The sequence below is a fragment of the Nicotiana tabacum genome, chromosome 3, assembly GCF_000715075.1.
Source record: "Nicotiana tabacum cultivar K326 chromosome 3, ASM71507v2, whole genome shotgun sequence".
Classification (NCBI taxonomy): Eukaryota; Viridiplantae; Streptophyta; class Magnoliopsida; order Solanales; family Solanaceae; genus Nicotiana; species Nicotiana tabacum.
In genome coordinates this window covers 159,444,189-159,467,623 of record NC_134082.1, presented here as the reverse complement: position 1 = coordinate 159,467,623, position 23,435 = coordinate 159,444,189, and positions in this window count along the sequence as shown.

The window sequence follows — 23,435 nt, the reverse complement described above, 5'->3', positions numbered from 1 at the left end:
TATAACAACATACAAACTTATACCAACCTCTGGAACACTCAAAACAACATTGAACCACCAAAACACCTTCGGATTCAATCCTAAGGATTCCAAAACTTCCAAATTCCGCTTTCGATCAAAAAGTCTATCAAACCTCGTTTGAATGACCTGAAATTTTGCACACACGTCACAAATGACACAACGAACCTAATACAACTTCCAGAATTCCATTCCAACCCCGATATCAAAATCTCCACTACCAATCGAAAAATGCTAAAATTCGAATTTCGCCAAGTCAAACCTAAATCTACCACGGACCTTTGAAAAACATTCTGATCACGCTCCTAAGTCCCAAATAACCTCACGAAGCTATCCAAATCATAAAGACCAAATTCTGAGATCGTTTTCATACAAGTCAACTTCCGATTGACTTTTCCAACTAAATGACCAACTTAGGAGACTAAGCGTCTCATAACACTCCAAAACAACTCCAAAGTCGAACCAACCAACATGATACAATGAAATGAAACTGAATCAACACAAAAGGAAGCAGAAATAGGGAAATCAGAGTGGTAACTCATGAAACGACAGGTCGGGTCATTATATATTCTTTCAGCATCCTCGTCCGAAGGTTGGGTTGGCTCGCCCGATTCACCAGCTGGCAGAGTGTGAATGAATTCCTCCACATTAGTTTGGTAGCAACCCTATATGAAAATTTAAATTGAATTAGTATTTCAAAATTTATATAAAAGTAAATTAAAATACTTAAAGAAAAGTGAAAGCTTACATATAAAGTCAAGGCCCGATCCTCAACCCACCTTTCTTGATCTGTCTATTTCTTCTTCTTTACAATATGTGTCGCCTTGAATAGCTCATCATGGTTCATTGAACGCCCCAACTTCTTTTCCTGAAAACAAATTAATTTAGTTAATAAACAGAATAGATATAATTTGAAAATTAAAATAATTTAAGCAATTATGTACCAATATTCTTTTTATTGTCCCTAGGCTGATCGCACCTATAATGTGCAAGGAGCCTCCCTTCTCAGATGCACGAGCTTTTTTTCCTTTTTCACTCTTCTCTAAGAACTTTGTGGTAAGCCATTGCCTTTGCAAATCATCCCATAAATTTTAAAGTAACCAGTCAGGCTTCTTTTTCTTCTTTCTAGCATCGGAGAAAGCATCCGACAATCGCTTGCGAGCTTTATGATGAAAATTTGCGGCCACTTTTACGCTATAGCGGTATTCCCATACACACTTGCTCTATATTTAAAAAGTTAATTATAATATGGAAATATCATAAATATAAATTATTAAACTGCTTAAAAGAACATTTATACCTTAAATTGATTGATAATTTGCTCCTTCAGCGAGAATGGGAAATCAGTCCAAATCGCATAAGGGCCATCATAAATCTTTCTGATGGCTTTGGTGATTATCCTCGTAGTCTTATTACTTAGGATGAACCTGCAATTTAACAATAAAAACACGTTAATATCTTAGTAAAATCTTTACAAAACAATAAACGCAAAACTAACAAATAACTCTTACCCATAACCTTCAGGGACTATGATGATCCTACGATATTGATCATAATTCACTTCCTCATCACCATTATCATCATCGTCTGAAGCATGTGTATCAGAGGTATGTGTGGACGATGTATGGAGGGGTCAGAGCTACTACCTCGCAGGCGAATGCTTGAAACAGATGGAGTCGTCGATGAAGATGGTTGCGATCCTGGTGACTGCGACATATCTGGATAGACCGCAAGTGGTTGTGATACTGATGGATGTGACCCGAGTGGCTATGAATCGAGTGGTTGTGAGATGGATGGATGTGATCCATATGGTTGTGATATGTAGGGATGTGACATAGATGGTTGCGATGCAGATGGTTGCGATCCACGTGGTCGTGAGGCAGCTGGACTGTATGTCGAACATATAGTCCTATGGACCTGTGATGAAAGACCTGGTGTCTGGATGAAAGTGTAGGGCTCGTGATGCTGTGGCAGTTCAATATAGACGTGGGGTGGAGGATAATACATAAGCATCTCTGTAGAGGGTGGAAAAGGGGGAGTATTATTATCTACCCTCCTCTCTCCCTTCCTAGCCTTTTCTCGACCCCGAGAACCAGTATGGTCATTGTTACCTTGACCATTACCTGCCATCTGCATAATATAGTACATATTTAGATTGAAACATATAAGAAGCTAGCTATAAAATGAGAGTGCTTTAAAAACCCAACTTTTTAAATCTCATCAACGTATTGTTCCTTGTCCGAGAATTCTTCGTCCTCACTTGTTTGAGCTTCATCAGTTGATTCTTCGTCCTCATTTTCTATAATTGTTACTTCATTTATATCAACTTCTTCCAATATGTGTTTAGGATGTTCCAAATCATTTTCTAACTGATCCTCCACTATTTGGTGAACAGTGGAGATATTATTTTGATATGCAACATCTAACACATTCTCGACTTCCACCCTACCTATAGGCTTAGTTTTTATTACAACCCACCAAACGGACTTATTCCGCCACAATGGATAAAAAGCATAATACACTTGCCTAATATTATGTGCAATTATGAAAGGATCATAGTGATCATACTCCCTCGTATGATTAACCTCAATTATATTGCATTGGTTGTGTACTCTTGTACCTCTTGTTGGATTTTGGTCAAACCACTTAATCTAAAGAGTATCATATTTTCTTATATTGCCAACCTGTATATTCTAGTTCTATTATTTCTTTGAGCAAACCGTAATAATCAATATCTCCAACTTGGTTGTCATTACTACCTTGAACCCACACCCCGTTGATGTTGCTATTTTTATTTTACGAGCAATCCTATGTATGGAACTTATAACCATTCACGACGTACTTAGACATTGTTGTGACCTGAAGCCCAGGTCTCCAAGATATATCTATCAAAAATTGATTTACACTATTATTTGGATCATTTACCTACATAGTGTTAAAAAAATTCATAAGTAAGCATAACTTACAAACATTATTTACCTACATAGTGTTAGAACATTATCAGGATAAACTTACACATTGTTTGAACAAAGTATCAAATCTCGTATATACAACATCATGGCCAAATTGACCCACAAAGTGACTGTGACACAACAAATATTTTTAGTAGTTGCATCAAGATGTAATCACAGTAAATTTTATATTTTGATAACTAATAAATCAATACTTGAGAAATGATACAACTTCGGGACAATTTAGTAACACATGAAGTGTAGCTGACTTGTACTCCATATCACTCAAACTTCTCTTTCTAATATCCTTAGAACATCGGCCTGGTTGATTGAATATGGATATTGGTGGAATAATGAATCAATCACACATACGACCGTGTACCTATTGGGCCTATTCCTAGAACATAGCACGTTACTCTCAAAATAATAAGAACAAAAATGAATAGTTTCCTTTGCAAGATAAGCTTCGCATATAGATCCTTCAATTCTATTCCTCTACTTAACAAACTGTTTGCATTTGCCAATTGTCCTACTGTCACGACCCTAAAACGGATACGGTCATGATGGCGCCTATCGTGAAACTAAGCGAGCCGACACAAACCCCCAAACCAACTAAACAGTTATAATAAGTCATTTAAAGTCATTAATAAGCTAAATATCCCAAAATATAGAGTAGAATAGAACAATGCGAAAATAAACACAGCCTGACATCGGGGTGTCACCGGTCATGAGCATCTACAATTCGTCTAAGAGTATGAAAAGGCAACATAGTCTGATACAAAGCTAGTACAAAGAGAAATAAAGATAGGAAGGAGAAGCACTGGGCTGCGAACGCCGAGCAACTACCTAGTCAAATACGAACAAGCCTGCTGGAAGGCAAATCAGCACTCGCTAGCATGAACCGAGACTCCTGGATCTGCACACAGGGTGAAGGGAGTAATGTCAGTATGCCAACTCAGTAAATAATAAAAGTAAAGGCAGCTAAGCGATAAAAAAATGTGTAAAACATCCCAACTCTATCACTGATTCTCTCTAGGATTTCTGTGAATAGTGCCACCGTCACTATTCACGCCTCATAACTCCGGCGTCCGGCAAGGTAACATCACAAGATTAGTCTCAAAAGAACCTCCTTCTCTTTGCGAACAATCCCCGGTCGGTTTCATCCTCAGATCCTTAAGCCATCTGTTGTAGATCTTTAAGAGAGTGCAACGGGTACTGTAGCAAAAAATGCCCAGATCTTTTCAACCGCGCAGTTCCATTTGATTTTGGTCTTCACGATGTAGTGTTGTAATATAGTTTAAGTCATAGCAACTTCCATGGATGCCATCGTCTCTCCCCAGCTCCAAGTTTTGGGAGAGTCTTTTCAAAACACCATTGAAACACATCCAATTCATAACCCAAAACAGTCATATGCATCGCAGCTCATTTCGAATCAAGCTGCCGCAAAATTATCAAAGGTTGAACTATATCCTGTAACATTTGAGCATGGAGAACCAACTATACAATTTACCACGGATGAGATTAATAAGTTCACAAAAGAAGAAGGACTACATCAAGCTGTTGTAATGGAGTTTTCATACGGAAAACCAGAGCTACAGGAATTTAGAAAAGTGTTCTCGTCGCAATTCGATGTTCAAGGTCGTTGTAATATTGGACTGCTGGAGTATCGACATTTATTGATTAGATTTGATCTTTACAGTGATTATGTTCTGTTTTTATCAAGATCAACTAGTTATGTCAAGGCAAAAGTGGATGAATTCTTTATTAGAACATTCCCATGGACGTTCTTCAATCCGAAGGAGGAAACGTCCATGGCAGTCGTGTGGATCTCCTTTCCAGGTTTGCCGCCTAATTTCTTCGCTAAGAGGTCTTTAATGTCTACTGCTTCAGCTGTTGGTAAGGCTCTTGTTGTGGACAAGGCAACACAAGAAAGAACACGACCTAGTGCTGCTAGGGTCAAGGTAATTCTTGATTTGCTCGACAAACATCCTAAGAGGGTTAAGCTACAGATTGTGGACAGAATTTCGGGTAAAATAATCGTGCATCACCAGGAGGTGGTGTATGACAACCTTCCAAAGTATTGCACTTACTGCAAGCCTCAAGGACATGACGAAAAGGTGTGTCGAGTTATGAAAGAATAAGCTGGAACACAGGTGATGGCAGAGGGTGTTACAAGTGATGTCAATCTGCCAGTTATAGAGGTGAACAATATAGAGCAACTACAAGGGGACGCTAGGGATTTTTTGAATGCAAAAGAGCTGCCCAGCTGGTGGATAATGTTTCAAAAGAAATTAAAAATTTTGGTGTGCAATCTAATGGAGGACAACAATGTGTTACTGTGATTGAAAAGTTTAGTGGTGAATTGGTTGGGGCTAACGCTAGACAAAAGGGAGATGGTGAAGGGATATCTGTTGATAATCAAAAAGAGGTGCAAGTGATTGATTTAACTACTGGTAATAACCAACAAGAAATAGCAGTAGGTCCTGTGAAATCAAAATTTCCCACTGTTATACCTGCTACCACAGTGTTTGCACAGATGTTTGAAGCTACTGCTGATACTTTGAAAGATTCAGCAGATGGACATGATCGTCAAAGTGATATAGATACATCAGTTGGATATGCAAGGGGAGGTTTTGAATCAAGCAAACATTGGTTATAATCAACAAAAGTTAGAACGGGCAGGACATATTGTTAATGCAGTAAAATTTCCATCGAACGTTGAGTCAAATTTGAATGCTGATGCTGCAAGTTATAAGCATTCAAAGGAACATGCTGCAATTTTGGTTACACTGCCAGGACATGTTGAAGGAGCTGAAATTTCACCAACTAGTGTAGGTGCAAATTTGGAGGCTACTACTGCATTCAAAACAACTAGTGATCGAGTTGGAAAACAATCAGCTATTGTGGTGTCGAATTTGGAAGCTACTGTTCCATTGAACGTTACAAGTGATCGAGCTGTCGTTGTGGGTTCATCTGATGCCACTGTTACAGTTGCTACAAGTGATAAGGCAGGGATCAAGGATGCTAAGCTGCCTACAAATTTGTTTGAGAATCAGGCTACTGCTGGTATTCAAGCAACTCGTTTGAATGCACATGCGGATCGTGTTGCTTCTAGGTTTGGTGCTACTGATTGTGCTACTAAAGGTGCAAATATTAAAGGTGATACTGGATTTCATGACAAGGGAGATGATTATGAAATATTACAAATTTCCAAGAGTAATTGTGAAGCTATTGGACTAAAGAATGTGGCTAAGGTTTGGTAAGTTGTATCACCTAGTAAAAAGGCTGCTACAGATCTTAAAAAGTAGGAATTTGCATCCGAAAACATTAGGTGTACTAATGCTTTTGATGCCTTGGCCATTGAACAGGAGGATGGAGAGAATGATGCTGTTAAGAAATTGGAACTGGTGTATGGAGATACAGTCTCAAAATCTGGACAAAACAGCTCTCCAACTAATGTAAAACAATAGCACAGTTCCTCAAAAGCTGGTACTCGAGTGAAGGAACAGGCTACTGGGACCTTATGAATACCAGATATCCACGTTGCAGCACCTGAGCAAATTGAACTGGTTGCAAAATCAAGTAGCAATGAAGGCTTCCAAGCTCATAGTTCCAATCCACCTAAATTGCATTTTTCCAATCCTCATATTGAACAAATCATTAAAACTGTCCAGAATGAAATGATGATGAATTCTACCATGGTCAAACAACTTTGGTCCCTTTGAACAAATCCGTATTTGATGTCCCATTGCAGTCAGTAGAGTCCTTTGGGGAATCTGGGCAGCTTATGCTATCTACTGGAAATAATAACGAGGTTCTGCAAGCAAATATTAGGGGAATGGACATCAAATCCAAGATAAGGTCTAACTAACAAGAGGATGATGATGAAGAAGAATGGGGAGATGGCTTTGCTGGGTACTCATCGTAAGAGGCAGATAAGGAGGATGATCAGGAGAGTGCAGGTGAAGAAACTGATTCAATTGTAAGGCCAAAACTTGATGGGGCACAACTGCATCTCCCAAGAGCAAGTTGAACCTCAATGCTCCAGCGTTTATCCCCAGAAACTCTCCAACTGATGCCATTCAAAATGCAGAAACTGGAAAATTGGTTTATAGTGCAGCAACATCTTCCAAGCAGATAATTCTAGTTGACGCTACAAGTAAAAATGCAGGAACACATACAGCTACTCTGCAGCAGCAGCAACAATCTATCCCAAACACTATAGCTGACAGTCCTACTGATGATCAAAAACCAACAGCAACACTAAAAGCTAGGCAGTAGCAAATTATCACAACCACTCCAGCTATATCAGTAGAGGAAAGACAGCTCTTGGATGCAATGGAGGGAAACACTATGCTGACACAAGGTTGATCAATACATGCCAAATCCTGTTATTGTGGGCAGAGATACATGCTAAATCAATACTGGAAGCTCAAGGCAAGCTGCAACATCATGTACGAAGCAGGTATTTCCAGTTGCTAATGATCGAACAACAACAATGATATCTGGACAGCAGCAAATTATAGAAACCACCCCAATCCTTGATGCAACGCAGAAGCAGCTTAATCTAAATGATCCAGATGTTATACCAACTTTTGGTGGTACAGCAACAATAACAGAGAAGTCTGGGCAGCATCAAATTGATATTAATGTTGAATCTAGGCAGCAGTAGAAGGATGCAAACACACTAGTTAATACCAGCTAGTATTAATACTGATGGTCGAACTGCATCAACATATACAAGGCAATTTATTCCAGCTGCTAGTCCTATAGGTGATCGAGAAGTCACAACAGTAAAATCTGGACAGAAGCATATTGTTACAACCATTCAAGTTATGTCAACGGACGAGAGAATGTTTTTGGATGCAATGTTGAACTCCAATTCTGTAAATACTATAAATCCTACTGCTTTTACAACTGGTCCTGTGAGTAAGAGCAGGACAAAATTGTAAAAAATAGAACAACATCAAAGCAAGGCAATGGTGACAAATACACAGGGACAATCTTCATTGGTGACACTTGATTTCATCCAAAATGCTCCACAAACTATGAATTTGGGGAGAGACTTTTATGAAGAAGGAGAGGAAGATGCAATTTTATAACAGTGTAGGGCAGAGGCAGCAAAACAAGGTGATTTATCACCCATGCACAACGGACAAAGCAAGAAAAATCACACAAGAAAGAAGAGCTGGGATGGCAAGGTGAGTGAGGAAACAATTGTTAGGTGACTTCCAATGGGAGTTGCCAAACAAAATCAGGTTGCACCAACTACATCAACGAGGTCCAACCGTTCAAAAAAAGAAATGATAATTTTTGAATACATTTTGAAGACGGTTGAGGAAAATGACAAAGAATTACAAATTGAAGATTTTACAAGTTTGGAAAGAAGGGACAAGAATCAAATTGGTATTACATTTTATTCTACCACTTTCCTAGTATTCTCATTTGTAATATAATCACAGAGTATGTTATAAACTCTGTGATGATCATAGAATATTTGGTCATTTCAAGTTCGTACTTTTTACATGCTTGTTAGTAAGCGAGGCTATTGTATGCGTCACTAGGATTACTAAGGTAAGGTTTAGCCCAGTTTATGTTGCCTTAGCCCTATGCCTTTAGAAAATATCCAAATGGTTATTAGATTATATGCCCCCGTGAGACTTTGCCGGCAGCTACACCATTAATCCTCCACATGAGGCTGCCATCATAAGGCAATGTGAGGCGCAGAGGAGTGATTATATAGCCGAGGCATATAGGTAACAATACTGGTACTATTGTCCCCATTATTTGTACTTTTCCTATGTGTTGTTTTTTTTCTTCTTTTTATTATTAATAAAAAACTAGCCCTAGGCGCTTGCCTAGTGGATTACCAAAAAAAAATAATGCTACAACAAATAGTATCAATCCATAACAATGCAGTAGTACAGTAAAAGATCGTAAAAACACTTTACTTCAGTAAAAATTTCTTTAAAACATCTTTCAGTAGTTCACACGAGTGATGAAAACAGGGAGAAAAAGGGATAGAACATAAATCAGCCCCTCGAGAAAAATACCAACAGAACCATCCCCTCGGGCTACCTCACAATCACTCGTATCAGCCCCTCGGCAATAACATGAAACAACAACAGCCCCTCGGGCAATATCACATCTCACACTGGTTACCCAAGCTCACTGGGGGTGTGTAGACTCCGGAGAGGATCCTACTGCCCAAGCGCTATATCAAGTCATCTTGTGGCACAATCAAACAAGCACTCGGCCTTATAACAAGCCACCTCGTGGCGTGACAAATCAGGCCGTCGGCCTCATAATCAAGAATCAGTGCAAGACCGTTGCGGTACGTAGCCCGATCGCACAATAACCTCACAACACAGGCCCTCGACCTCAGTTAGTCAGAAATCTCTCAAGCCACTCGGGCAACAGTAAAAACATGATGCTCAGCCCAAAATATCATTTAAAATGTCAAAACGGGGTAAATATGACTAAGTTATGAAAACAGTAGAATACAGCATGACTGAGTACAAATATGAGTGAAAACAGTAAGGAATAATAGTGAAAATCCACCTAAGGGTCCAAAACAGTTGGCACGAGGCCCCAATATGGCATTAAGTCCAAAATATAAAAGTACTTTCTAAAACACAATGATAGCAAACAATTATCAATCAAATACGTGGTTTAACAGTTTTACAAGATGGACTAAGTCACAATCCCCAACAGTGCACAACCCCACGCTCGTCATCTAGCGTGTGAGTCACCTCAAAGTAGCACAACAATGTGAAATCTAGGGTTTTATTCCCTAAGGACAACATTTACAATTATTACTTACCTCTATCCAGTCTAAACTCTAGCTCGCGATGCCTTTGCCTCTCGAATCGGCCTTCGTATGCTCCAAATCTAACCAAAAACAGATTTATACCATCAAAATATGCTAAGGGAACAAAGCCCTCTCGAAAATAACCAATTTACATAAATAATTCCGAAATTGGCCAAACCCAACCCCCGAGCCCATGTCTCAGATTCCGATAAAAATCACTAAACTGGAATCCTCACACTCTAAGGAGTTCCTACATATCAAATACATCAAAATCTGACCACAATTGACCCCTCAAATCCTCTAATCAAAGTCTCAAATTCCAAGCCCTAACTCCCCAATTTTAGGCTTTAGATTCCACAAATCTCATGTTAAATTAAGTAGAAATCATAATAGGTCGAGTATTAAGTCCATAAATCTTACCTACAAGTATTTTCCTTTGATTCCCTCTTCAATCTCCCTTAAGAAGCTCCAAAACCGAGTAAAAAATGGTGAACTATGGCCAAAAATCGTGAAAGTGATCTTTTAAACATTCTGCCCAGCGATTCACATTCCTTCTTCGCGAACGCGGTCAACGCTTCACGTTTGCGAAGCATAAAATCCGTTGACCACTAAATCCTTCTTCGCGAATGCGAAGCTTCAGCTCCTCAACCCATGGCAAACGCGTTCTCTAGCTGTCGAACGCGAAGCACAATTGGACCTGGACCTAGTTGCTCACCTTTACTCTATGCGAACGCGGCAAAACCATAGCGAACAAGATGAAAACTGATCCCATCCCTTCGCAAATGTAGGACCCCCATCGCGGACACGAATTCCAACCTTCCTACCTCACACCACATCCCTCCGCGAACGCGAAGGCCAAATGTCTGCAATACCAACAACATATTTTCTGCAACTTTTCCAACATGAATTTGATCCGTTCAACCACCTGAAACTCACCCGAGGCCCTCAGGATCTCAACCAGACATGCTAACATATCCCATGACCTCATTTAAACTTGATCCAACCTTCGGAATGCTCCAAAAAACATCAATACACCAAATTGACATCAGATTCAAGCCTAAGAATTCCAAAAACATCCAAATTCTGCTTTCGATCAAAAAGTCTATCAAACCTCGTCCGAATGACCTGACATTTTGTACACACATCACGAATAGAACAACAGACCTACTTCATTTTACGGAATTCCATTCCGACCTCTATATCAAAATTTTACCTATCAACCGGAAAACGTCAAAATTCCAATTTCCCCAATTCAAGCCTAAATCTACTCCGGACCTCCAAAACACATTCCGATCACGCTCCTAAGTCCCAAATCACCTCCCGAAGCTATCCGAACTATCAGAATTCACATCCGATCCCTTTTTCAGGGTTCGGAGAAACATACCTAAAGCCTTAAATAGGTAAGGATATCAGCTCTACATCTCCCGCTCGGTCTCCCAGGTAGCCTGCTCCACGGGCCGACCTCTACACTGCACTTTCACTGAAGCTATATCCTTTGACCTCAACTTTCGAACCTGACACTCCAAAATAGCTACTGGCTCCACATCATAAGTCAAATCATCATCTAACTTAATCATGATGACATCCAAAACATGAGACGGATCACCAATATACTTTCAAAGCATAGAGACATGAAATACTGGATGTACACTCGATAAGCTGGGTGGCAAAGCAAGCTCATAAGCCACCTCCCCAATCCTCCGAAGCACCCCAAAAGGCCCAATGAACCGAGGACTCAATTTACCCTTCTTCCCAAATCTCAACACCCTTCATGGGTGAAACCTTCAACAGAACCTTCTCACCAACCATGTAGGACACATCCCGAACCTTCCTGTCAACATAACTCTTTTCTCTCGACTGCACTATACGAAGCCTCTCCCGAATCACCCTCACCTTGTCTAAAGCATCCTGCACCAAGTCTGTACCCAATAGACTAGCCTCACCCGGCTCAAGCCAACCGACCGGAGATCTACACCGCCTCCCATACAAAGCCTCATATGGAACCATCTGAATACTCGACCGATAGTTGTTGTTATAAGCAAACTCTGCGAGCGGTAGAAACTGATCCCATTACCCTCAAAAATCAATGACATAAGCACGCAACATTTCCTCCAATATCTGAATAGTGCGCTCAGACTGCCCGTCCATCTGAGGGTAAAAAGTTGTGCTCAACTCAACTTGAGTACCTAACTCTTGTTGTACTGACCTCCAAAACTTGTAAACTGAGTACTTCTATCTGAAATGATGGAAACTAGGACACCATACAAACGAACAATCTCTCGGATATATATCTCTGCCAACCGGTCTGCAGAATAGGTAGTACACACAGGAATGAAGTGTGCAGACTTGGTCAGCGATTCACAATCACCCAGATAACATCGAACTTCTTAAATTCCATGGGACACCAACTACAAATTCCATGGTGATCCGCTCCCACTTCCACTATGGAATATCCATATGCTGAAGCAAGCCACCCAGTCTCTAATACTCATATTTCACCTGCTGACAATTGAGACACCAAGATACGAATCCCACAATGTCCTTCTTCATTCTTCTCCACCAATAATGCTATCTCAGATCCTGATACATCTTCGCAGAACCGAGATGAATGGAATACCGCGAGCTATAGGCCTCCTCTAGAATCAACTCCCAAAGCCCATCAACATTGGGTACACAAATCCGACCCTGCATCCTCAATACCCTATCATCACCAATAGTCACATCTCTGGCATCGTCGTGCTAAATGTTGTCCTTAAGGACAAGCAAATGATGACCATCATATTGGCTCTCTCCTATTATCAAATAAGGAAGATCGAGAAATCACACAAGCCAATACCTGATTGGGCTCCAAAATATCTAACCTCACGAACCGATTGGCCAAGGCCTGAACATCAAATACAAGAGGTCTCTCCCCAACTGGAATATATGTCAAACTTCCCATACTCACCGCCTTCCTACTCAAAGCATCGGCCACCACATTGGCCCTCCCCCAGATGGTACAAAATAGTGATATCATAGTCCTTTAGTAGCTCCAACCATCTCTGCTGCCTCAAATTGAGATCTTTCTACTTGAACATGTGCTGGAGGCTACGATGATCAATAAACACCTCATAAGAAACACCATACAAATAATGCCTCCAAATCTTCAACGTGTGAACAATGGCAGCCAACTCCAAATCATGAACAGGGTAGTTCTACTCATGGGGCTTCAACTGACGAGAAGCATAAACAATAACTCTACCCTCTTTCATTAACATACACCCAATACCAACTCTTGAAGCATCACAATACACCGTATATGAACCTAAAAATGATGGAAAAACTAATACTAGAGTTGTGGTTAAGGCAGTCATGAGCTTCTAAAAGCTCTTCTCACACTCATCCGACCACCTAAATGGAGCACCATTTTGAGTCAACTTGGTCAAAGGTGATGCTATAGATGAAAATCCCTGAACAAACTGATGGTAATAACCCTCCAAACCAAGAAAGTTGCAAATCTCTATGGCTAAGGATGGTCTGGGCCAATTTTGAATTGCCTCTATCTTTTTCTGATCAACCTGAATACATTCGCTAGACACCACGTGCCCCAAGAAAGCCACTAAACTGAGCCAAACTCACATTTGGAGAACTTTGCATAAAGCTTCTCATCCTTCAATCTCAGCAACACCACTCTCAAATGCCTTGCGTGCTCCTCTTGACTACGCGAATACACCAAAATATTATCAATGAAAACTATGACAAACAAGTCAAGATAAGGCTGAAACACGTTGTTCATCAAATGCATGAACGTTGTTGGGGAATTGGTCAGCCCAAAAGACAACACCAGGAACTCATAATGACCATATCGGGTCCTGAAAGTTGTCTTAAGAATATCCGAGTCCCAGATCTTTAGCTGGTGATACCCTGAATGAAGATCAATCTTGGAGAACACTCTCGCTCCCTGAAGCTGGTCAAACAAATCATTGATACGAGGCAAAGGATACTTGTTCTTGATTGTTACTTTGTTTAACTACCTGTAATCAATGCACATTCTCATAGTGCCATCCTTCTTTTTCACATATAGAATAGGTGCACCCTAATGTGACATACTAGGCCGAATAAACCCCTTATCAAGGAGTTCCTGAAGCTGATCCTTCAACTCCGTTGGTGCCATACGATACGGTGGAATAGAAATGGGCTGAGTGCCCGGCACCAGATCAATACCAAAATCAATATCCTTGTCTGGTGGCATGACAGGCAGGTCTGCAGGAAACACATTAGGAAAATCCCTCACAACAGGAATAGAATCAATACTATGAGTCTCTGCACCGATATCCCTCACAAAGGCTAAGTATGAAAGACAACCCTTCCCAACCATCCACTAGGCCTTCAAGAGCGAAATCACCCTACTGGGAATAAGATCAGTCGAACTTCGCCACTCAATCCGTGGCACACCTGGCATAGCCAATGTCACTGTCTTATCATGACAATCCAAAATAACATAACATAAAGATAGTCATTCCATGCCCAATATCATATCGAAGTCCACCATACAAAGCAATAACAGGTCCACTCGGGTCTTTGAACCCCCTATAGTCACCACACATTACCGGTACACATGGTCCACAATAATAGTATCACCCACCAGAGTAGATACACAAACAGATGAAACAAGAGACTCACAGGGCATACCAAATAACGAGCAAAATATGATGACACATATGAAAAAGTGGAATCGGGATCAAATAACACTGAGTCATCTTCGTGGCAGACTGAGACAATACCTGTAATCACAGCATCTGAAGCAATATCATCGTGTCTAGTTGGGAGTGCATAGAAATCGGCCTAACCACCACCTGATCGACCTCCCCCTCTATGGTGACCCCTAGCTGACTAACCTCCACCCTAGCTGGTTGGATGGGTTGTGGTGAAGTAACCGCGCTGAAGCCGATGGCTGACTCCTCTGCTGAGACGAACCCCCAAGACGACGAGGACACTGCGTCCACATGTGACCCAACTCTCCACACTCATAACAATTCCCTAGTGCTGGAGACGGGGACTGAAAGGAACCCCTAGCACCGAAATGACTAGCAGATGCACCTGGCATAGAAGAGCCCTGAACTGATGGAGCACGGGACGAACTCTGGGCTGGAAAGGCACTGAGTGATGAATGGCCCTGGTGAGAACTGTGAGAACCATGACCCTATGATGCCCCATGATAATCTGAGCGAGCTGACTAAGCATGTCTGAATGGACGACCTCTGTCGTGCTAAAACTAACCTCTCGAAGGAGCACCACCATAACTACTAGATCCCCAAGGCCTCTTGGACTCCCTCTTATCTCGCTCCTAGCGATGAACTAACTCAATCTCGCGAGCAATGTCAACAACCTCCTCAAAAGTAGCACCAGACACCCTCTCCCTGGTTATGAGAATCCGAAGCTGATATGTGAGGCCATCAATGAACCTCCTGATCCTCTCTCTATCTGTAGGAACCAACCAAACAACATTGCGAGCTAACTCCAAGAACCTCATCTCATACTGCGTCACAGTCACATCTTCCTGACGCAACTGCTTGCGCAGCTCCTCTCTACTAGACTGTGGCACATACTTCTCCAAAAAGAGAACAGAGAACTGCTGCTAGGTAAGGGGTGCTGCACCAACAGGCCTACGCCTCTCATAAGCCTCCCACCAATTGAAGGCAGCTCTAGAAAACTGAAAAGTAGTAAATGCTACCTCGATGGTCTCTAGAATACCGCTATACGAAGAATCCTATGACACTTGTCCAAGAAACACTGGGCATCCTCGCCCTCTGTACCACTAAAGGTCGGAGCCTGAAGTCTACTAAACCTCTCTAATCTACCCTGTTTGTCCTCTAGCATAACATGATCTACATAGTCCTGAGCATCTACAACTGGCTGGGTTGGTGGTGCCCCCGATGTCTGAAGTCCCTGCATGAATTGCTCAGGTGTGTGAGTGGTGGGAGACTGAGTACCTCCCCTTGCTTGATAAGTAGTTGCGGCTATAGTAACTGAGTCCGCCTGAGCTAGGCCAGTTCATACTGATAGAATCTTGGCCAGGGCTTTCTGAAGACCTGGAATCACAATAGGCACAGTTGGTGCCTGAGCTGGTGCTGCTGGAGCGTCCACAACTGGGACCTGATCATGAACTGGGGAGGCTGGTGGATCTGTAGGTGTTGCCCTAGCTGTTGTGCGGGCTACACCCATTCCCCTACCACGGCCTCGATCGTGTCCTCGGCCTTAGGTGGCCCCAATAGGTGGTACTGGTGGTTGTCCATCCTGACCGGTAGCACGTGTCCTCACCATCTGTGAGAGAATAGAATAACAGAAGTTTAGTACTCGGATCAACTAATTCGCACGACAAGAATTCAAGAATATGAAGTTTTCCTAAAGGTTCTGCAGCCTCCCGAGGATAAATACAAACGTCTCTATACCGATTCGTGAGACTCTACTAAACCTGCTCATGACTCGTGAGACTTATGTAACCTAGGCTCTGATCCCAACTTGTCATGACCCTAAAACAGTGGTCGTGATGGCGCCTATTGTGAAACTAGGCCAGCCGACACAAACCCCCAAACAAACTAAACAGTTATAATAAGTCATTTGAAGTCATTAATAAGCTAAAGATCCCAAAATATAAAGTAGAAGAGAACAATGCGGAAACAAACACAACCCGACATTAGGATGTCACTATTTATGAGCATCTATAATTTGTCTAAGAGTATGAAAAGACAACATAGTCTGATACAAAGCTAGTACAAAGTGAAATAAAGATAGGAAGGAGAAGCACTGGGCTGCAAACGCCGATCAACTACCTAGTCAACTCCGAACAAGCCTGCTAGAAGGTAAATCAGCACTCGCTAGCGTGACCCGAGACTCCTGGATCTGCACACAGGGTACACTACAAAAAAACTGAAATTAGCTACGAACGTCGTTGCTAATCTGTCGCTAAAATGCTTGTAGCTAGCAGAATCTTTTGATAATCCGTCGTTAATCCATCGCTAAATGATATTAGTGACGGATTTTTTTGTTTAGCTACAGAATTTGTCCGTCGCTAAAACCTGATTTTTTTAGTAATGGTACATGGAGTAATGTGAGTACGTCGACTCAGTAAGTAATAAAAGTAAAGGTAGCTAAACGATAAGAAAATACATAAAACACAACATAATGCTACAACAAATAGTATAAATCCAGTACAATGTAGTAGCACAGTAAAAGCTAGTAAAAACACTTTAGTTCAGTAAAACCTCTTTAAAACATCTTTCAGTAGTTCAAAAGAGTGATGAAAACAGGGAGAAAAAGGGATAGAAAAATAAATCAGCCCATCGGGCAAAATAAGAACAGAACCAGCCCCTCGGGCTACCTCACAATCACTCGTATCAGCCCCTCGGGCAATAATATGAAACAACAATATCCCCTCGGGCAAATATCATATCTCACATTGGGTACTCGCGCTCATTGGGGGTGTTCAGACTCTGGAGGAGGCTCCTTCAACCCAAGCGTTATATCAAGCTATCTCATGGCATAATCAAACTAGTTTCGGACTCATAACAAGCCACCTCGTGGCGTAACAAATCATGCCTTCGACCTCAGAATCATGAATCAGTACACATTACTATGGCGCGCAACCCGATCCCATAATATCCTCACAACACAGGCCCTCGGCCTCACTCAGTCGTAAATCTCTCAAGCCACTCGGGCAACAGTAAAATATGATGCTTAGCCCAAAATATCATTTAAATTGTCAAAAGGAGTAAATATGGATGAGTTGTGAAAACAGTAGAATAAAGCATGACTGAGTACAAATATAAGTCAAAACAGTGAGGAATAATAGTGAAAATCTCCTTAATGGTCCAAAATAGTTGGCACGAGGCCCAAATATGGCATTCAACCCAAAACATGGTAATACTTTCCAAAACATCAAACAATTTTCAATCAAATACACGATTTAACAATCTTACGGAGTGGACTAAGTCACAATCCCCAATGGTGCACGACCCCACGCTCACCATCTAGCGTGTGTCACCTCAAAGTAGTACAACGATGTGAAATTTGGGGTTTCATATCCTCAGGACAACATTTACAATCATTACTTACCTCTATCCGGTTCAAACTTTAGCCCGCGATGCCTTTGCCTCTCGAATCGGCCTCCGGATACTCCAAATCTAACCAAAAATAGATTTTTACCATCAAAATATGCTAAGGGAAAAAAGCCCTCTCGAAAATAACCAATTTACATAAAAAATCCCGAAATTGGCCAAACCCAACCCCCAGGCCCACGTCTTGGATTCCGATAAAAATCACAAAACTGGAATCCTCACACTCTCGGGAGTTCCTACATATCAAATACATCAAAATCCGACCACAATTGACCCCTCAAATCCTCAAATCAAAGTCTCAAATTCCAAGCCCTAACTCCCCAATTTTAGTCTTTAGATTCCACAACTTTCATGTTAAATTAGGTATAAATCACAATAGGATCGAGTATTAAGTCAATAAATCTTACCTCCAAGTGTTTCCTTTTGATTCCCTCTTCAATCTCCCTCAAGAAGCTCCAAAACCGAGTAAAAAATGGTGAACTATGGCCAAAAATCGCGAAAGTGGTCTTTTAAACATTCTGCCCAGCAATTCACATTCCTTCTTCGTGAACGCAGTCAATGCCTCGCGTTCGCAAAGCACAAAATCCATTGACCACTAAATCCTTCTTCGCGAACGTGATACCCTTAACGCAAACGCGAAGCTTCAGCTCCTTAACCTATCGTGAACGCGTCCTCTAGCTCACGAACGCGAAGCACAATTGGACCTGGACCCAGCTGCTCACTTTTACTCTACGTGAACGTGTCAAAACCATCGTGAATGCAATGAACACTGACCCCAACCCTTTGCGAACACGGTACCCCCATCACGAACGCGAAGGCCAAATGTCTGCAACACCAACAACAGATTTTCTGCAACTTTTCCAACACGAGCTTGATCCGTTCAACCACCAGAAACTCACCTGAGGCCCTCGGGACCTCAACCAAATATGCCAACATATCTCATAACCTCATTCAAACTTTTTCCAACCTTCAGAACGCTCCCAACAACATTAAAATACCAAATTGACATCAGATTCAAGCCTAAGAATTCCAAAAATTTCCAAATTCTACTTTCGATCAAAATGTCTATCAAACCTCGTCCGAATGACATTAAATTTTGCAAACAAGTCATCAATGTCACCACGGACCTACTTCAGTATCCGGAATTCCATTTTGACTTCTTTATCAAAATCTCACATATCAACCGGAAAACGCCAAAATTTCAATTTCGCCAATTAAAGCCTAAATCTACTCCAGACCTCCAAAACACATCCCGATCACGCTCCTAAGTCCCAAATCACCTCTTGAAGCTATTTAAACCATCAAAATTCATATCTGAGCCCTTTTTCACACAAGTCAACATCCAGTTGACTTTTCCAACCTAAGCTTACTAAAAAGAGACTAAGTGTCTCATTCTTTTCCAAAATCTCTCTAAACCTGAACCAACTAACCTGATATTACCTAATACAGCTGAAAAAGACAATAATAAGCATAAATGGGGGAAACAAAGCGGTAACTCATGAAACGACCGGCCGAGTCATTACACCTACATAATGTCATGTTAGCCAAGAATATTCAAATAAGATAGAAAATTACATCAAACTTATAATATTACCTCTCAATGGGATATATCCATCTGCATTGAACATGCCCTCCAAGTCGTGCCTCGTGTACAAGGTGGATTGGAAGGTGTTCCATCACATAAAAAAAACACATGGAAATATTTTTTCCATCTTACTAGAAGTTACACGAATGTTCTGATCCATCCGGAGCAGGTTTTCTTCCCCTAATGTGGTAGAACACAAGTATTTGACAAACAAACTAATCTCTGTGATGGATTTCCAGATTCTTTCAAGCAAACCACAAAATGCAATAGGCACAAAGGTCTCCATGAAAACATGACAGTCATGACTTTTCAAATGGCTCAACTTCCCTACCTCCATGTCTACTTTTTTTGCAAGATTCGACGCATAACTTCAGGCATCTTCAATTTCGTAACCCAATCACAACTTTGTCGTCTTTCCTCCAAGGTGAATGTGTAGCTTTCTTTGGACTTGAACACCTTACCATTGTTTGTTGTCTAGAAGTATAATTCAGGCCGCTTGCAATATTCTTGTAAGTCCATTCTAGCCTTTGGGTTATCCTTTATCTTACCTTTAACATCCATCACTCTGTTGACAAATTATCAAAATAATTCTTCTTAATATGCATGCCATCAAGGTTGTGATGGAGAATATTATCCTTCCAGTAAGGCAACACCCAAAGTATACTCTACTTTATCCAATTATGAGTAACACCATATCCGGGGAATCTATAAGGTGGAGCTCAATAACTTTACTGAAGTTCTGGACCCTCTCCCAAATTTCCTCACCTGAAAGTATCGGAGGTGGAGAATCATATTCCATTTTATTATTTTTGAATGCATTTTTCATCCTTCTAAACTCATGATCATGAGGCAAGAATTGACGATGACAATCAAACCATGATTCTGTCGGCCATGTTTCAAAGTGAACGCTTTACTATTTTTTATGTAGTAAGGACAAGCTAGATTCCCAGAAGTCATCCACCCAGACAACATTCCATACGTAGGAAAATCGTTAAAGTCCACATTAAATTAGCACACAAATTGAAATTTTGCGTGGTTGATATGTCATTTGTTTCAACACCATCATACCACAATTGTTTTAGCTCATCAATCAAAGGTTGCAAATATACATCAATCAAACTTTTCGGATTATGTGGACCTACGATAATACAATTTAAGAATATATATGGACTAGTCATACATAATTTGGGTGGTAGATTATAAGGTGTAAGAAAGACAGGCCAACATGAATATGGTGTCGCTGATATAGAAAAAGGCGTGAAGCCATCTGCACACAGGCCTAACCGAATGTTCCTTGGTTCACTAGCAAAATCTGGATATGTCCTATCAAAGTGCTTCCAAGCTTCTCCATTTGAAGGATGACACATAACACTAGGAGGTCTTCTATTTTCAAAGTGTCATCTCATATGAGGAGCAGAACTCATCGATGCATATAACCTCTTTAACCTAGGTGTAAAAGGTAAATAATGCATCGCCTTGATAGCGACCATATTCCCGCTGGAAAGCCTCTTGAAACGAGGCTATTCACAAAATTTACAACTGTCTAAAGTTCCGTCATCTTTATAATATAACATGGAACCATCTTCACAACAATCAATTCTCATTGACGAAAGTCCTAACTTAGAAACCAATTACTTTGCCTTATAGAAATCACCAAGTAAGTTGATAGTAGGGTCATATAGTTCACTCATAAGGTCAATGAAAAAGTTCATGGCTACTTGAGAAATATTCCAATCGGATTTCATACTTAGTAATCTAACTGCAACAGACAGCTCAGAGTGTGGACTTCCTTCACGTAGTAGACAACTAGCTTCCTCTAACTGTTCATAAAAACGTTTTGCATCATCATTAGGAGTTTGTTCAACATTTTTATTAGGCTCACCCCCGAAGTGCATCCCAAAAACATCTACAACCATATCATGAGTTCTAGAATCAAGATTTGTATTCTCCACCGACCTACTACTTTCACCAACAATCATGTTATGAAATATTCCACGGCTACCATGATTAGTCCACACAAAGTAATTCTCTATAAACCCCTTTCTATAAAGATGAAGCTTAACTACCTCTGATTTTTCAAACTTCATACAGTCACACCTGACACAAGGGCACCTAATTACTCCTTCACTTTGGTATGGTGGAAGTGACATTGTATGTCTAATAAAGTAATCAACCCCTTCTACAAAATTCTCCCACAATCCCTGCCGATTAGGATAATTCCTATTGTACATCCAAGTACGATGTTCCATCTATACAAATAAAATAAGAACATTTATAATTTATTCTACAATTATAAATTAATTAAATCTTTTTAGTTAATTCAAGATAATTATTTTTTCCTAATTACACCAAAAATTAAATTTTATTAAAAGTTCAATTCACAAGAACCAAACCTAAAAACTAAAAGTTCAATTCATATCCTACGAGTTTAAACATAAAGTAAAACTTCAATTTATATATTACGGGTTTAAACATAAACTAAAAGTTCAATTTTATCCTAAAAGTTCAACTCATACCTAAAAGGTTCAATTTACATCGTACAAGTTCAATTCATATCTTAAAAGTTCAATTCACACCTAAAAACTAAAAGTTCAATTCATATCCTACGAGTTTAAACATAAACTAAAAGTTCAATTTATATCTTACGAGTTTAAACATAAACTAAAAGTGTGACGACCCGGCCACTCGTATCATGAATTCTCGCTCCGTTTCCCCCATTTTGCTTCCTATTGCTTTGTCTATCGGTTCTATATGTGATCAGGCTGGTTGGCTCAGATTTGGAAAGGATTTGGTAAGGTTTGAGAAACTTAATCTCTTTTGAGGAAGCTTAATTTGGAAAAGTCAACTAAATATTGACTTATGTTTTAGAGGGCTCGCAAGTGAGTTCTGATGGTTCAGATAGCTCTGGGAGGTGATTTGGTATTTAGGAGTGTGATCGGAATGTGTTTTGGAGGTCCAGAGTAGATTTAGGCTTGAATTGGCGAAATTAGATTTTTGGCGTTTTCCGATTGTTAGGTGAGATTTTGATATAGGGGTCGGAATGGAATTCCGAGGGTTGCATTAGTTCCGTTGGGTCATTTAGGATATGTGTGCAAAATATCAGGTCATTTGAAAGTGGTTTGGTTGGGTTTTTGATTGAAAGCGTAATTTGGAAGATTTTGGAAATTAGGCTTGAATCCTATGTGTTTTGGTTGATTCGATGTTGTTTGAGGTTTTTTGAAGATTGGTATAAGTTTGAATAAGGTTATGGGATATGTTAGTGCTTTTAGTTGAGGTCCCGAGGGCCTCGGGGTGATTTCGGATGGTTGACAGAGAGTTTGGAAATTTTGAAGAAGCTACAGATTTTTTGCTTCTAGTATTTCCGCACCTGCGGATTGGGAACTGCAGGTGTGATGCCACAGATGTGAGGGGGAAGGCCACAGAAGCGGAAAATGGCTGGGAAAGCAAGAACCGTAGATGCGGTAGTGGGACAGCACCTGCGAAGGCGCATATGCAGATAGTGGATCGCAGATACAGAAAGCTGGGACTTAAGTGAGGACCACAAATGCAGTGGCCTTGACCGCAAAAGCGGTATCGCAAATGCGGTGGATTGACCGCATATGCGAAAATGACTGGGCCAAAACATATATATTGTTTCCTTCGCAATTTTTGAGCTATTCCACCATTCTTAAGTCGGCTTGGGAGCTTTTTGGATGATTTTGAAGAAGGATTTCAAGGGAACTTCATTGAGGTAAGGATTTTGGACCTAAAACTCGTTCATATGGTATTATTTCACGGATTAGAGCTATAATTAATGGAACTTAAGGTTTAAAATTAGGGGAAACTAGGGATTGGAAACTTAGGCCTTTGATTGAGGATTTGAAGGACCATTTGAGGCCGGATTTCAGGAATTTTGATATGTATGAACTCGTGGGGAGATAAGGAATCTATTGATGTAAAAATTATCGAATTTTGAAACGTGGGCTTGGGGGTTG